Consider the following 7720-nt stretch of genomic DNA (forward strand, 5'->3'; position numbering starts at 1 on the left):
AGCAGGGGCCATAGAGGTCGGGTGCATTGTGAGCTGGGCGACAGCCGAAGGCAGGGCACTTGGCGGTCCGATCCTTGGCTACAGAAGCTAGCTCTTGGGACGTGGAACGTCACGTCACTGGGGGGGAAAGAGCCTGAGCTAGTGCGCGAAGTCGAGAAATTCCGGCTGGATATAGTCGGACTCACTTCGACGCACAGCAAGGGCTCTGGAACCACTTCTCTCGAGAGGGATTGGACCCTCTTCCACTCTGGCGTTGCCGGCAGTGAGAGGCGACGGGCTGGGGTGGCAATTCTTGTTTCCCCCCGGCTCAAAGCCTGTACGTTGGAGTTCAACCCGGTGGACGAAAGGGTAGCCTCCCTCCGCCTTCGGGTGGGGGGACGGGTCCTGACTGTTGTTTGTGCTTATGCACCAAACAGCAGTCCAGAGTACCCACCCTTTTTGGGAACGCTCGAGGGAGTACTGGAAAGTGCTCCCCCGGGTGATTCCCTTGTCCTACTGGGAGACTTCAACGCTCACGTTGGCAACGACAGTGAAACCTGGAGAGGCGTGATTGGGAAGAATGGCCGCCCGGATCTGAACCCGAGTGGTGTTTTGTTATTGGACTTTTGTGCTCGTCACGGATTGTCCATAACAAACACCATGTTCAAGCATAAGGGTGTCCATATGTGCACTTGGCACCAGGACACCCTAGGCCGCAGTTCCATGATCGACTTTGTAGTTGTGTCATCGGATTTGCGGCCTCATGTTATGGACACTCGGGTGAAGAGAGGGGCGGAACTTTCTACCGATCACCACCTGGTGGTGAGTTGGCTGCGATGGTGGGGGAGGATGCCGGACAGACCTAGGAGGCCCAAACGCATTGTGAGGGTCTGCTGGGAACGTCTGGCAGAGTCTCCTGTCAGACAAAGTTTCAATTCCCACCTCCGGAAGAACTTTGAACATGTCACGAGGGAGGTGCTGGACATTGAGTCCGAGTGGACCATGTTCCGCACCTCTATTGTCGAGGCGGCAGATCGGAGCTGTGGCCGCAAGGTAGTTGGTGCCTGTCGGGGCGGCAATCCTAAAACCCCTTGGTGGACACCAGCGGTGAGGGATGCCGTCAAGCTGAAGAAGGAGTCCTATCGGGTCCTTTTGGCTCATAGGACTCCGGAGGCAGTGGACAGGTACCGACAGGCCAAGCGGTGTGCAGCTTCAGCGGTCGCGGAGGCAAAAACTCGGACATGGGAAGAGTTCGGGGAAGCCATGGAAAACGACTTCCGGACGGCTTCGAAGCGATTCTGGACCACCGTCCGCCGCCTCAGGAAGGGGAAACAGTGCACTATCAACACCGTGTATGGTGCGGATGGTGTTCTGCTGACCTCGACTGCGGATGTTGTGGATAGGTGGAAGGAATACTTCGAAGACCTCCTCAATCCCACCAACACGTCTTCCTATGAGGAAGCAGTGCCTGGGGAATCTGTGGTGGACTCACCTATTTCTGGGGCTGAAGTCGCTGAGGTAGTTAAAAAGCTCCTCGGTGGCAAGGCCCCAGGGGTGGACGAGATCCGCCCGTAGTTCCTTAAGGCTCTGGATGCTGTGGGGCTGTTTTGGTTGACAAGACTTTGCAGCATCGCGTGGACATCGGGGGCGGTACCTCTGGATTGGCAGACCGGGGTGGTGGTTCCTCTCTTTAAGAAGGGGGACCGGAGGGTGTGTTCCAACTATCGTGGGATCACACTCCTCAGCCTTCCCGGTAAGGTTTATTCAGGTGTACTGGAGAGGAGGCTACGTCGGATAGTCGAACCTCGGATTCAGGAGGAACAGTGTGGTTTTCGTCCTGGTCGTGGAACTGTGGACCAGCTCTATACTCTCGGCAGGGTTCTTGAGGGTGCATGGGAGTTTGCCCAACCAGTCTACATGTGCTTTGTGGACTTGGAGAAGGCATTCGACCGTGTCCCTCGGGAAGTCCTGTGGGGAGTGCTCAGAGAGTATGGGGTATGGGACTGTCTTATTGTGGCGGTCCGTTCCCTGTACGATCAGTGGCAGAGCTTGGTCCGCATTGCCGGCAGTAAGTCGAACACATTTCCAGTGAGGGTTGGACTCCGCCAAGGCTGTCCTTTGTCACCGATTCTGTTCATAACTTTTATGGACAGAATTTCTAGGCGCAGTCAAGGCGTTGAGGGGTTCCGGTTTGGTAACCGCAGGATTAGGTCTCTGCTTTTTGCAGATGATGTGGTCCTGATGGCTTCATCTGACCGGGATCTTCAGCTCTCGCTGGATCGGTTCGCAGCCGAGTGTGAAGCGACCGGAATGAGAATCAGCACCTCCAAGTCCGAGTCCATGGTTCTCGCCCGGAAAAGGGTGGAGTGCCATCTCCGGGTTGGGGAGGAGACCCTGCCCCAAGTGGAGGAGTTCAAGTACCTAGGAGTCTTGTTCACGAGTGAGGGAAGAGTGGATCTTGAGATCGACAGGCGGATCGGTGCGGCGTCTTCAGTAATGCGGACGTTGTACCGATCCGTTGTGGTGAAGAAGGAGCTGAGCCGGAAGGCAAAGCTCTCAATTTACCGGTCGATCTACGTTCCCATCCTCACCTATGGTCATGAGCTTTGGGTCATGACCGAAAGGATAAGATCACGGGTACAAGCGGCCGAAATGAGTTTCCTCCGCCGTGTGGCGGGGCTCTCCCTTAGAGATAGGGTGAGAAGTTCTGCCATCCGGGAGGAACTCAAAGTAAAGCCGCTGCTCCTTCACATCGAGAGGAGCCAGATGAGGTGGTTCGGGCATCTGGTCAGGATGCCACCCGAACGCCTCCCTAGGGAGGTGTTTAGGGCACGTCCAACTGGTAGGAGGCCACGGAGAAGACCCAGGACACGTTGGGAAGACTATGTCTCCCGGCTGGCCTGGGAACGCCTCGGGATCCCCCGGGAAGAGCTAGACGAAGTGGCTGGGGAGAGGGAAGTCTGGGTTTCCCTGCTTAGGCTGTTGCCCCCGCGACCCGACCTCGGATAAGCGGAAGATGATGGATGGATGGATATTAAATACATGTTTAGTGTATAAATAATAACTACATGTTTAGTGTATGAAAATTAAATACATGTTTGGTGTATAAATATTAAATACATGTTTAGTGTATTAATATTAAATATATGTTTAGTTTATTAAAATTAAATACATGTTTTTGTATAAATATTAAATACATGTTTAGTGTATTAATATTAAATACATGTTTAGTGTATAAATATTAAATACATGTTTAGTGTATGAATATTAAATACATGTTTAATGTATGAATATTAAATACATGTTTAGTGTATGAATATTAAATACATTTTTTAATGAATGAATATTAAATACATGTTTTGTGTATAAATATTAAATACATGTTTCGTGTATCAATATTAAATACATGTTAAGTGTATGAATATTAAATACATATTTAGTGTATAAATATTAACTACATGATTAGTGTATTAATATTAAATACATGATTAGTGTATAACTATTAAATACATGTTTAGTGTATAAATATTAAATACATGTTTAGTTAAATAATATTAAATATATGTTTAGTTTATTAAAATTAAATACATGTTTTTGTATTAATATTAAATACATGTTTAGTGTATAAATATTAAATACATGTTTAGTGTATTAATATTAAATACATGTTTAATGTATAAATATTAAAAACATGATTAGTGTATTAATATTAAATATATGTTTAGTTTATTAAACTTAAATACATGTTTTTGTATTAATATTAAATACATGTTTAGTGTATGAATATTAAATACACGTTTAGTGTATGAATATTAAATACATGTTTAGTTTATGAATATTAAATACATGTTTAGTGGATATATAATAAATACATATTTAGTGTATTAATATTAAATACATGTTTAGTGTATAAATATTAAATACATGTTTAGTGTATTAATATTAAATACATGTTTAGTGTATTAATAATAACTACATGTTTAGTGTATGAATATTAAATACATGTTTAGTGTATAAATGTTAAATACATGTTTAGTTTATGAATATTAAATACATGTTTAGTGTATTAATCTTAAATATATATTTAGTTTATTAAAATTAAATATATGTTTTTGTATTAATATTAAATACATGTTTAGTGTATTAATATTAAATAAATGTTTACTGTATTAATATTAAATACATGTTTAGTGTATAAATAATAACTACATGTTTAGTGTATGAATATTAAATACATGTTTAGTGTATAAATATTAAATACATGTTTAGTGTATGAATATTAAATACATGTTTAATGTATAAATATTAAATACATGTTTTGTGTACGAATATTAAATACATGTTTAGTGTATAAATATTAAATACATGTTTCGTGTACGAATATTAAATACATGTTTAGTGTATAAATATTAAATACATGTTTACTGTATTAATATTAAATACATGTTTAGTGTATTAATATTAAATACATGTTTACTGTATTAATATTAAATACATGTTTAGTGTATAAATAATAACTACATGTTAAGTGTATTAATATTAAATATATGTTTAGTTTATTAAAATTAAATACATGTTTTTGTATTAATATTAAATATATATTAAGTGTAATTATAATAACTACATATTTATTGAATGAATATTAAATACATGTTTACTGTATAAATATTAAAAACATGTTTAGTGTATTAATATTAAATATATGTTTAGTTTATTAAACTTAAATACATCTTTTTGTATTAATATTAAATACATGTTTAGTGTATGAATATTAAATACACGTTTAGTGTATGAATATTAAATACATGTTTAGTTTATGAATATTAAATACATGTTTAGTGGATGTATAATAAATACATATTTAGTGTATTAATATTAAATACATGTTTAGTGTATGAATATTAAATACATGTTCAGTGTATTAATATTAAATACATGTTTAGTGTATAAATATTAAATACATGTTTAGTGTATTAATATTAAATACATGTTTAGTGTATAAATAATAACTACATGTTTAGTGTATGAATATTAAATACATGTTTTTGTATTAATATTAAATACATGTTTAGTGTATTAATATTAAATATATGTTTAGTTTATTAAAATTAAATACATGTTTTTGTATAAATATTAAATACATGTTTAGTGTATTAATATTAAATACATGTTTAGTGTATAAATATTAAATACATGTTTAGTGTATGAATATTAAATACATGTTTAATGTATGAATATTAAATACATGTTTAGTGTATGAATATTAAATACATTTTTAATGAATGAATATTAAATACATGTTTAGTGTGTAAATATTAAATACATGTTTCGTGTATCAATATTAAATACATGTTAAGTGTATGAATATTAAATACATATTTAGTGTATAAATATTAACTACATGATTAGTGTATTAATATTAAATACATGATTAGTGTATAACTATTAAATACATGTTTAGTGTATAAATATTAAATACATGTTTAGTGTAATAATATTAAATATATGTTTGGTTTATTAAAAATAAATACATGTTTTTGTATTAATATTAAATACATGTTTAGTGTATAAATATTAAATACATGTTTAGTGTATTAATATTAAATACATGTTTACTGTATGAATATTAAAAACATGTTTAGTGTATTAATATTAAATATATGTTTAGTTTATTAAACTTAAATATATGTTTTTGTATTAATATTAAATACATGTTTAGTGTATGAATATTAAATACATGTTTAGTGTATAAATGTTAAATACATGTTTAGTTTATGAATATTAAATACATGTTTAGTGTATTAATATTAAATATATATTTAGTTTATTAAAATTAAATACATGTTTTTGTAATAATATTAAATACATGTTTAGTGTATTAATATTAAATACATGTTTACTGTATTAATATTAAATACATGTTTAGTGTATAAATAATAACTACATGTTTAGTGTATGAATATTAAATACATGTTTAGTGTATAAATATTAAATACATGTTTAGTGTATGAATAATAAATACATGTCTAATGTATGAATATTAAATACATGTTTAGTGTATAAATATTAAATACATGTTTCGTGTACGAATATTAAATACATGTTTAGTGTAAAAATATTAAATACATGTTTAATGTATGAATATTAAATACATGTTTAGTTTATGAATATTAAATACATTTTTAATGTATGAATATTAAATACATGTTTAGTGTATAAATATTTAATACATGTTTCGTGTATAAATATTAAATACATGTTAAGTGTATGAATATTAAATACACGATTAGTGTATTAATATTAAATACATGATTAGTGTATAAATATTAAATACATGTTTAGTGTGATAATATTAAATATATGTTTAGTTTATTAAAATTAAATACATGTTTTTGTATTAATATAAATACATGTTTAGTGTATAAATATTAAAAACATGTTTAGTGTATGAATATTAAATACATGTTTAGTGTATGAATATTCAATACATGTTTACTGTATAAATATTAAATACGTGTTTAGTGTATTAATATTAAATATATGTTTAGTTTATTAAACTTAAATACATGTTTTGTATTAATATTAAATACATGTTTAGTGTATGAATGTTAAATACACGTTTAGTGTATGAATATTAAATACATGTTTAGTTTATGAATATTAAATACATGTTTAGTGGATATATAATAAATACATATTTAGTGTATTAATATAAAAATACATGTTTAGTGTATTAATATTAAATACATGTTTAGTGTATAAATAATAACTACATGTTTAGTGTATGAATATTAAATACATGTTTAGTGTATAAATGTTAAATATATGTTTAGTTTATGAATATTAAATACATGTTTAGTGTATGAATATTAAATACATGATTAGTGTATTAATATTAAATACATGATTAGTGTATAACTATTAAATACATGTTTAGTGTATAAATATTAAATACATGTTTAGTGTGAAAATATTAAATATATGTTTAGTTTATTAAAATTAAATACATGTTTTTGTATTAATATTAAATACATGTTTAGTGTATAAATATTAAATACATGTTTAGTGTATTAATATTAGATACATGTTTACTGTATAAATATTAAAAACATGTTTAGTGTATTAATATTAAATATATGTTTAGTTTATTAAACTTAAATACATGTTTTTGTATTAATATTAAATACATGTTTAGTGTATGAATATTAAATACACGTTTAGTGTATGAATATTAAATACATGTTTAGTTAATGAATATTAAATACATGTTTAGTGGATATATAATAAATACATATTTAGTGTATTAATATTAAATACATGTTTAGTGTATAAATATTAAATACATGTTTAGTGTATTAATATTAAATAGATGTTTAGTGTATAAATAATAACTACATGTTTAGTGTATGAATATTAAATACATGTTTAGTGTACAAATGTTAAATACATGTTTAGTTTATGAATATTAAATACATATTTAGTGTATTAATATTAAATATATATTTAGTTTATTAAAATTGAATACATGTTTTTGTATTAATATTAAATACATGTTTATTGTATTAATATTAAATACATGTTTACTGTATTAATATTAAATACATGTTTAGTGTATAAATGATAACTACATGTTTAGTGTATGAATATTAAATACATGTTTAGTGTATAAATATTAAATACATGTTTAGTGTATTAATATCAAATATATGTTTAGTTTATTAAAATTAAATACATGTTTTGT

Source organism: Nerophis ophidion, unplaced genomic scaffold (assembly GCF_033978795.1).
Source record: "Nerophis ophidion isolate RoL-2023_Sa unplaced genomic scaffold, RoL_Noph_v1.0 HiC_scaffold_50, whole genome shotgun sequence".
Taxonomy (NCBI): domain Eukaryota; kingdom Metazoa; phylum Chordata; class Actinopteri; order Syngnathiformes; family Syngnathidae; genus Nerophis; species Nerophis ophidion.